Below are 11,207 nucleotides of genomic sequence, written 5' to 3' on the forward strand. Positions count from 1 at the left end.
TTTTTGCACACCTATGAGTAGCAGATAAGTCAGTTTAAGTAAATATTTTGTTATATAAATGGTTTATTATTCAAACTCCAGTTAGTTGGGTATTACCATGCCAATTCCAATTCATTTATATCCCAATATTATTTCAGGAAATGCTTTGTTGCACAAGTAATTATTTAATATTTCAAATTAGCTGTACTAAAATATTTCTTGCAAATGCTAATAAGCTTAATATTGCAAATTGTATTAGTTGGATATTAAGACATAATTTGGAATATTAACTGCTTGGAATATTACCAAACAACTAACTGTATTGGGACTATTTAGACGCCAAAGCATTTACTGGAATTGTTGTAACATTAACATCAAATATTGCCAGGAAATGCTTTGTTGTATGAATGATTAGCTAATGTTCAAACTGTATGCACAACCATTTTAAACAATTCAAACATGCTAAATTAGACAAGAAAGGACTGTCTGTAAATTCCCTCCTTTCCACTGAGCTGTTTAACGCACCGCTGCACCCGTAAGGAACACATCAAGTCAACTAAAATGCAACCTAATTTGCATCCTGTTTGTTGCAACATTTCCAAAATTGGCACAAAATTCCTTCATTTGGATAGAAGCACGTCACAGTAAAAAAAACTAAGATTGCGCATTGTGGTCAGCTCATTTAAACATTCATGTAGGCCTCAAGGATGTGATTGTCCTATTCAAGGTTTTGATGCATTTTTGGGAACTGCTGCAACAGTTTTTTTCCTGATTGTACTTCCTCTGTGTCTGTTAAGTTCATGGTTTATTTCATAGTTATTGTCTCATAAAAATATCTAAACATCCATAACGTTTCATACAGAAGGGGTTATTACTGCGAAGCCCTGCAAGGAGGAAATGACAATGGGGGTACTCTTCTGATAGATAAATGAAGCATCCAGGCCTAAATGAGCCATGAAAGTCAATTAGGAAACATCCAGAAAGTCAATTTTCTCTGTACAGTTTTTATCGCCACAGGGTCTTGGTTTTCAGAACGGATGGGCCACGACGAGAATAAAGGACTGTGTGTGTGCATATACCATGTTTGGAAGAGTGGATTTGTTTGGACTACTTGTTCTTGACCACAGAAAAAAAGAGAGTCAAGTATTATCATTTCCTCTAGGTTTCACAATGCAGTACACAGTGAGATAGAGGGGCATAAATGGGAGGGAGGGAGCGTTTGGCTTGGGGGGCAGGGTGTTTGATGAACCTTTTCATCTCTACAGCTCTTTGAGGCAAGATGCTTTCAAAAAGCTCTTAAACAGAGCCCTGCGATGCTCAGACGCAGCCATGGGCACATTGTGCCATCTCGTCCTATTCCACAGTAACCAAAAAAAGGCCCAGATTCAGCCACGGTTAATAAAACAGCTTTATTTTAAAAGGGTAGTTTCAATATAATATTGTTGACTACTAATATTGAATATGTACTGAATATTTGTATATTTCTTAAATGTAGTGGTACTGGTCAACAGTTGACATTTATCAGATGTAGGGCTGTGCTAGTTTTTGTGTCTCAAATAGCCCATATTTGGCATTTCGTTCCAAGGCAAGGAAATACACATTTGGGGGGGCATGTAAAATTAGCATTTTTTGGGCAAGTAACACATCTCGTTATTTTTTTTTTTTGGGATTGGGGTCGCTTCGACCCGCGGACATGAAAACAAACCGCAGACTATGCAAAAAGCCTAGAATTTCTGAATTTTTACATATTTTCTCTCCATGAAAAAATACCAAATGTATCAAGCTAAACGTTTCCCCATGGTCTACAAACCTGCAAAAACACACACACAGAATCAAGCCACTTATCAACAAAATCAATCGTCCTGCACATTAACTGTGGACACAGCACTATGCAAGATCAAAACATGAGATCAGCAAAAAAGTGTTTCGGATCATCACATATAAGCTTCATGTGTGTACGGCCACACATACACAAAGCATAACCAGTTCAACCAGCAAACTGACCTAGTATTACGCTCACCACAGACACTTGCCCACTTCCAGTACACAGGATAAAAACCACAAACCGCAGTTTAATAATTTCAAGAAACCACATCTGTGAATGTCATCCATGCATGAGTTTCACTGATCTATAGCCACAAGCAACCTGAACGGCAGTATGTGGGTGTCACCTACACGCTCGTGAAACCTCAAGCTATATTATGGGTCGGCTGGGCTTATTGACAGCCGTGTTAGTCAGAGTTTCCATTGAACAAGCTACTGAAGGGCATGTTGTAACCAAACAAACAGGCACAGTTAAAGGGCTTCTATCAGTACTTTAAGCATATGAAGCAGACTTTGTCCGAGTCCAAATATGGTCAGCATGTCCTGAAATGATGTTAACCAACTCCATGGCTACGATATGTGACGGGCCTCAGTGTTTACACAGACTTGCAGAGTCCATGAAAATACAAACCACAATCTCACTGAAGAGAGTGCACTGGGAAAAATTTGATCATCGTAACACGTGCCTTAAAAATCAATTCAATCATTTACCAGATGGACTTCCCTCCTCCCCTGCCCGTCAACTTCCTGTTGTGTCAGAATTTATTACTTCAGAGGAATGGATTTCATTCATTTACTCATTGATGGCATTTGAACTGCGTGCAGAATTTCCTGTACTTTAAAATATGGACTGTGAAACGCAACACACAAATGGACAATTGTCAGTAAGTTATCTCAGGACCAGGAAAGACAAATTGTTACTAAATGTTCCTAAAGCTTTGACCTACTAAATGTAAAATGCCCTGGACAAAAATTACAAACATAAACCACTTTATGCTAGTAAACTCACACAAGAAAGATTCAATTCTCAAACAGCCTTCAAACCAGAGAAATTACATTTTCGGATGCTATTTAGTGAAGCAGCTTTACAAAAATAGGAAACGTACCTGTGCGCTCAATGTAGTCGACACACTTCTCAATGAACAAAGGTTATGGGCCTATCAGGTGTGACCAAGTTCTGAAGAGGCACCCCAAAATAGTTGCTATCCCAATTTCTACGAGTTGGTGGATACAATGGCTTTGTGGTCTTTATTGACTTTGTCTGTTAAGAAATAAATGACAATAACCCATGATTCACTACCATGCATGATGGAGGACAATCTAAAAACTAAAATGTATCATTTTAAACTGAATTTAGGTGCTACAAAATGACATATATAAGTACATATATGCATTTGGAGATTTGCTAAAGATTTAACAGTGGTATTTAGCCACTAAAGTAACTTTAATTTTCCCAAATAATTGAAAAGTAGTAGCTTACCTTTTTGGGTTCCTTGGTCTTTGGTTGTTTCTTCTTCTTCGTTTTCTTATCATCCTGCTCTGGGTCTGATGTGATGGCTGGATTGTCTATCCCTCCTTTCCAAGCATCCACTGGTGAGAGAAGTGGATCTTCTTCACTTCCTCGGTTGCCCCTTCCTTTCTTCTTCTTCTGCATCGCAGGCCCCGACTCATCATCACTGACATCCGAGTGCACTCGTCTATGATAAGCTTTTGTCTTGCTGAAGAGGATCTTGGAACGATGTTTGTACTTAGAAGGCCTTCTGCCACCCTGAGACTTAGACATGGAGTCAAAGCCATTCTCCTCATCCCCGTGCAAAGCGAGTCCGCCGAACGAGTTGCGGACCCTGCCAGATCTGCTGTGTGCATCTTCCGGCACGGCGTAGATGTCATCACTGAAGCCTTTTGATTTGAGAAGTGTGTCGGCCGGCTCTGCATAGTTATCAGATGCTTCAAGGTCATCGCCATGACCCATCATTGGCCCACGTGTCCACCTGGAGGTCTTCATTCCAGCTTCAATGGTCCTCAGTAGGTTGGGGTCCAGCCTTTTTAACGTTGGGCTTGGGTTGCACATTGGGCTTGGGTTTTACCGGGGGAGGCACTTTGTGGTTACGCTCGTGATCACCAACAGGTGTGCTGTGAACTGGGTACTCATTTCCTTCCAGGTCGATTCTGTACTTCCGTTCACTAGGATTAGGCAGGAGCTGCACATCATCACCTATAGGGCTGTAAGGTGGCGGTCCCTCCCCATCGTCCTCAGAGTCAGGGTAATATTGGTAGGCAGGCGAATGCCTATGAGGTGACTGCGTGAAGACGTCTTCACCGGTGCCTGTTCCGTCCCTGCTGTTGTCGAACATAAAGGAGCTTTCAATGTTGCTCTTCTTCTCAAGGACCTCATTGAAAAATGGTGTGAAAACTTCTGTCTGTCTGTGATACTGGGACAAAGAGTAGAGAGCGGTAAACTTGGCCGTAATTTCAGTGGCAATGTGCTCGCCTTCAGTCATCAGCTCTTTTATCGCATCGTTCTCGAAGAAGTCCGCTTGGCTGTCCGTAATGGCCACCAGCTGAACTGGAATGACATCCTGGACTTCGGCCAGGAATGCCCTCAGCATAGCCATGGAAGACTTTCGTTTTGCGGAGTAAGCAAGAATGTACCCATGCACCAATTCGTCTTTTCTGATTCCAATGGAGGAGTGGTAGGAGAGCACAGTGACCTGTATGCGTCTGCGGCTGTCGCCGATGATTTTGTCAAGGATCAACGTGTTGCACTGCCCAGGCTGCCCGGCGCTGCAGCAATGCGAGTCCAAGAATGGTGAGAGAATGAGATCCACGCTGAACGGATCTCCACACATGGCACACATGACTATGCGCAAATCTGATTCCGACAGATCCTTAATGGAGGGCATGGGGCACATCATGTCGAAATTGTGCTTCAATCCCTCCAACACTGCTCTGAGGGCCTGCTTTATCTGAGACTCATTAAACTTTCTGGGGAAAGTGCCAGAGGGTATATCTACAAAAGTACACTGTAGCTTATTTGCAAGCTGTTGGCCTTGATGCCTCAGAATAGGCATGTTTTTGCAAACACTGTCACGCTGATTTGCTAGAATGAGAATGAATGGTACTGGCTGGCTATACCTATCCCTTTTGCTCTGGGCAATTTCAGCTCGGATCCGGCTTACGCGGTCACCGATGTAATTAAGCGACTCTATAGAGCTGAAGATACAAAAGAACCCATGGGGCTTGAAAGTCGATATCCAGGAATGGTTCAAAAGCATGCCGGAATTGACATCCACAGGCAAAAGGTCTAATTCATAGATTTTCCCATCGAGGGTGTATTCATCATCAGTTGACTGAGCTCGGATTTCATTTGCCAGCTCCTGCGCCAATCCTTCTCTGCCCACGAGACACAAGTTAACCTTATCAATGTTGGCACTGTTGTAGTAGATATTAGAGCGCCCGTGATCCAGCTGAACCAGCCGGTTGGCAAGGACTTGCTCAACTTTGAGATCGATGCAGGCCGTGCCACTGAGGCATGTTTCCTTCGTGGGGTGATAGACAAACCCAATGTGTTTCAGTAAAAGTGACTCCCTGTCAGTGGCGAGTTTCTGGAGAGCTCTGTATCTAGGTTCCTCGTTAAGCACGGCATGAATCTCACTCATTTTGTCACAGCTCGGGGTCGCGTTCAAATCGAGGTCATAGAACAGCTCTGCATGCTCAAAAAGCATTTCCTGAAACTCCTCTTTGGCCCTTTCAACTATTTCCTGCTGATGCCGACTATAAACATCCCTGCAATCTGATTCAGTGATGTACTTGTACGCCTCGTCCTCCATCACAAAGCACATGACCTCTTCCCATGGCTGGCCGGGGCTAATGAAATGTACTCGCTCCAGGGTCTTCTTGAATTTCTCCTTCATCTCAAAACGCCTCTTCTCAGATATCAAATGCTGTACATGGTTTTGATAAATCCTCTCTCCTTCCATGGTTTTGAGGATATCGAAGGGCACTCTTCTGTCGTCGGTTTTATCAAGGTGGTCGGTCTCATACCACGGCGTTTGTTCTAACTCAATGAAATAGTACTGAAACTCAGGCCTGCTCTTCATAAGGCTCTGAGCCTCAGTCCAACTCAGCGTCTCAATTTCCTCCAGGTTGTTCAGCAACTTATTAAGAATTTTTGGCAGACTCGTAAGGTATTCCTCACGCCGCCTCTTGATATGCTCTTGTCTCAGCTGTTCTATGTGCTTCGAAAGGGTGTTTCTAGCCTTCTTGGTGCCTTCTATGTTGATGTACTCTTCATAGTCTGGGTGGCTTTTCAACTTATTGCTCACAATTTTCCAGCTTGTGTGATAATCTCGGACAGTTTGAATGATGAGCTTTTCGAACTTGTCTGAAACTGAAGCTACTAATTGTCTCTGGGATTTGTACGCTTCCAAATAAGAAATGATTTTGGGTTTTCCTCGGGTTTTGTCCATCTGCTGTATCAGAGCATTGAAACAGAGTTCCACATTCACAGACGTGCGAGCTGATGTTTCCACCAACATGAGATTCTTTTTACCTGTAACGAACGTCTGCACCTCCCTCAGGTATTGCTCGACACACTCGTCACATTTTGTTGCAGCAATGATTATGGGTTTTTTCGTTTTGGATATCTGAGAATGAAGGCTCTGGACAAATTTCATCTGGTCCTCAAATTTCCTATTGCATCCTTTGCTTACATCTATACACAACAGAAAGCCATCGATGTTCAGCTTGCCATCGGGCATCTGCTTCTGATCAAAATCCTGTTCCAACCCAAGCTGGTCTGTGCAAATGTACATCAGCTTCTCAGCAGACTGAAGCTTTGTATTTGCAGCCCTTTTCGTGTAAGGCTGCAGGTTTGTGCTCCGATGAGGCAAGAAGGTTTGGTCATCAATGAACTCAGTCTGCTCAATGACCTGGATTCGACACTCGAGGCCATCATCCCCTCGATTTAACACTTCACCCCAATATAAGAAATGGTCATTATTTACCACACGCCCTCCAAAATCAATTGTGCTCAACACTGAAGTGTGCTCCGAGTAGTAGCAGTCTGCACTGGGGTGCACATATCTGTTGCATAGGCAGGATTTCCCTACACCGCAGTTGCCCTTCTCTTTCTCAGTGCCTGAGAGTCCGACAACACTGATAGCGTATGTCGGACGGGGCTCCTTATTCTTTGCCATTATATTGCCCCTCTCATTGCTTGTTAAGCTAAGCAAAGTATGCCAGCCAGGCAAGCACGTACTTCCATTTGCTAGTGTAGGCACATTTCCATTTCTCACTTTGCATGAGCTGATGTAGCTTTAATCTTGATCATCTGTCCCGGATGACTGCTCTTTCCTCTCCTATCCCCTTCCTGCAATAAAAAAATAAATAAAAATTGAATTAGTCAACAATAAGATGAAGTGTAAAATTTTGTTTTCAATAGCCAAACACTTATCATTTATCATACTGAATTTAATAAGTCAGATGACAACACAGGCACAATCACAATATAAAACAAACAAGTGCAATAAAAAATTATGACTCACAATACGCAACATAGTTGTATGCATCATTACTGATATCTAAAAATTCAAGCATGACACGAACAATACTATTATGAAATATTATTGCCAATGCATTTTCATTTTGAATGCCCTTTTTATATTTATGTAAGTCTGAAACACTACCACAACTGCTCAGGGTACAAAAAGATCTTAACAATATCTTCAATGCATCACTGACACTGTGGCACAAGCTCTTTCACTGTAATATGAGTTTACTGCATGTTCTCCAGTGTTTTTAGAAAATATGCAAGCTATGCTTCTCATCTGCAGTCATGAAGCTTTGTACTAACAAATAAATGCATCTGTCAACAGAAATAAGGCAGCAAATTGGCTAATTTATACTCAAGAGCATTAAGTTCATGATAAACACAAAACAAGTACAATCATTTATTTATTTATATATATATATATTTATATATATATATATATATATATATATATATATATATATATATATATATATATATATATATATATAAATGCAATTCAATTCAGTGCTGGCTCTGACAGCATAACTAGAACCACTTCTGAATTTGGCAGTGTAAAGCCTGATGTGTCTTTAAAAGATTCACATTTGTGAAAATTGTGTCATCATTTACTCATCTTTGTGTCGGTCCAACCCTGTATGACTTTCTTTCTCGGTGGAACACAAAAGGAGACCTAAGCCAGAATGACAGCCTGAGTCACTTTTTTTAGTGTATCTGTTTTCCACATAATGAAAGTAACTTAACGATAAATGAAGCTGTCATTCTTTGTTCAGCCGAATAAAAAAATGCATACGTTTTTGATCAATACATTCCCAGGTCTTTTTCAGTCATTTATCATTACTGTATAAAGACATTAAGATTCACATCTTGCTAATGAATCTTTCAAACATTTCGTAAACCAGTTTGACCGATTCATTGAAAAGAACCGACTCAAAAGAACAACCAAATCGAATCACTCTACACAAAATCAATACCTTGCCTATATGATGAAATATCGCAGATTTTAACATAACTAAAAAAAACTCATATTCAGTTTAAAAATGTTTTCATTTCAGGAAGTAAAAAACACTTTTTATCATTCTCAATCTCAGATTTTTTTCAGTTATTCCATGGCCGTGGAAACCCTAGAGTAAATGATGGCAGAAATGTCATTTTGTACTGATTATGTCACAAATAACTACCGCAGTTACGGGACATCAACGACTGGACTTCACGGGCGTTAAATCACGGAAACACAGGACATCAGTGTCGAGACGCGTTTCTTAACGACGGTGGGCTGTATGTTTCTGAGCGAGGATGTAAAGCAGACAGAAGCATCTGCTGAAGGTGAGAAGAAGCGCTTTGAAACGAGCCTCACTGCGATCAGATGTACAAGCGACGGTTCACACAACTAACGTTAATCGACAGAATTACTGCTAAACGTGGCTTCCAAATTGACAAGAATGTGCATCATTTACTTCACATAACCCACAAGCGTCCACTCCATTTGAATCCGAGGAACTGAATTCACATCAGAATAGTTTAGAAACATGACAATCAATACGCATACACTCTTGCATTAAATACCACGGAGATTTGTGTTAATATGCTTATTTGTATTCGCATCGACGAGGGCCTTGCCTCTAACAAGGCATTAGATGATTCCTTTGCTTGCTAGCTTCCCAGTTAGCCAGAGCTAGTTAAGTGTGACACCGACAAAACGCGCTGTAGGAGAGACAGACAAATCTGTGCATTTATATAAAGATACGCAACTATCGCCTAGACGTGAAAATAAGTCACACATTAAACCAAATTCAGTAAAGCAAACGACAAAAAGCATACTGGACAGTCACACAGTCCGTGTACATTCCCCTACCTAACATGGTCGCTCCCAGCTCCAGACACCACAGACAGGAGGAGGCATTCCAACTATTTCCTTGAATTTGTGCGAATGCGATACCGAAACAGATCCCGGTTTTGCCGCGTTTCCCGTGAGCGGTTGGAATAATCGGCGAAATTTCCACAAAGTGGTTGTTTTCAGTGTTTTCTAGCAGTAAGAGTGGTATGCGTGTAATCGGAGAGGCATCCCTCCCCTCTCCTCTCATTCCAGTCAGTAATGGCGACGGAGAAACACACTCACTCTCTCTCTCTCACTCATTCTCTCTCACTCTCTCTCTCACACACTCTCTCTCTCCTCACTAACTTTTCCAATTCGCTCACCGCGGAACTTTCTGATTTTTGATATCTTAATTTAATCTGTGCTGCTATGGCAGGTAGGTAATCAAGGAATAATATATTAAAAAGTCATCTATTTGTATCAACAATAACTCTCTATCTATCTATCTATCTATCTATCTATCTATCTATCTATCTATCTATCTATCTATCTATGTAGCCTTTTTGGATTGAGATTCACTGATTGAAATAGCATTTTTGCAGTTTTGCTCCAAGGTTTTATTTATGTTTTATTTATTTGTACATTTCTCAGTGATTTTATAAATTAATTTATATACATTTATATATTTTGTCTTATTATATAAAATATATATGTATATATAATTATATAAAAGTAATATTTTTAATAAATGATTTGTATATGAATTGTGAAATGTGTTATATGACTTTATTTAAAATGAGTCGTTTGAAGCTGGAAGTTAAAGCTCTGTTGATCTGGGGACTGTTTCATAAAAAAAGTTAAATAATAACAAGTCCAAATAAGCCGGGCTTATTTCAGTTACTCTGACTCATTTTGAACCAAATGAACTGACAATAAGTCAGGCTAACTGAAATAAACCATAGTTGGTGACCTTTTTTATGAAACAGGCCTCTGGTCTGTTTGTATGAAGGCTCAGCTGACAGAGAAAACACCGTAGATTAGTAAGGCCGGTCTTATCCTGTTTGCACATTATTTACTCTTATGGATGTATTTGGCAAAAGTCTAAAGTTAAATTTAAAATATTTTCTGAGTCCAGAGCTTTTATCATAATCTATTTCATCATACCTGTACTTCATCAATGAAACTTTTTTTTTTTTTTGTACCCAGAGAACCCAGGAAAATGTTTATAGTACACTGTTTACTGTTTGAGTTAGCACTGAAATTAACTGACCCCTTCCTTTTGAATATGCACAGCCTCTCTTGTGCTTACAAGCTTAGTTTATTTAAATTTAGATTATTCTTAACAGACACACACCTTGCTTTACTATTCTTCAGTTATGATTCCTTTATTTGTCAACAATTTCTTTTTTTATGATTGCTCTTGAACACATACTCCTTCAGTATTTATAAATATCTGTGCTAGGCAGAAGAATCCCCTTCTACTAAACAGCAGAATTAAGGTATGAATATGGATCACACACACACAGAGGTGTGCCCACGCTGCTTCTTGTATTTGATATGTTTGTGTTTGATATAATGATTCACCAAATCTATTGTCTAGAGAGCATCTGTTCCCAAGGCAACTCCTATCTGTGGGCAGTGGCCAGACACTCCCTGTCCCGGGACGTAATACAAATGTCAGGTTTCTTCTTTTGTAAATGCAAATGGTCAGTTCAACCACTTAGGGTCTGAGATCATTGTTTTGTCTATAAAAATACTGCCATCATCATGTGGTGAACAACAATTGTAAAAAAAAAAAAAAAAAAAAAAAATGGAATTAAACATATCACAGCAGGTAGATTTGGCACTACTATATAATTAATAAGAAAAAAAACACAAAATATATGTTTTCATTTTAAGAAGGTTGGATTTTTGTTCAGTTAATTTTCACTCACAATGTTATTGGCTAAGTGCTCAAAGAAGCCTACATGTTGGTCAAAAAATGGGTCATGTTTATTTTTCATACTTCACATATTTTCATACCGCAAATACCATTCA

At 40.0% G+C, this 11,207-nt stretch overlaps 1 pseudogene; it reads right to left on the reverse strand.

Annotated features, from left to right (window-relative positions):
- Positions 1 to 2,859: 2,859 nt before the first annotated feature.
- LOC113117346 (rho GTPase-activating protein 5-like) lies at positions 2,860 to 9,469 on the reverse strand (annotated as a pseudogene).
- Positions 9,470 to 11,207: the final 1,738 nt, after the last annotated feature.

The sequence above is a fragment of the Carassius auratus genome, chromosome 17 (assembly GCF_003368295.1).
Source record: "Carassius auratus strain Wakin chromosome 17, ASM336829v1, whole genome shotgun sequence".
Classification (NCBI taxonomy): domain Eukaryota; kingdom Metazoa; phylum Chordata; class Actinopteri; order Cypriniformes; family Cyprinidae; genus Carassius; species Carassius auratus.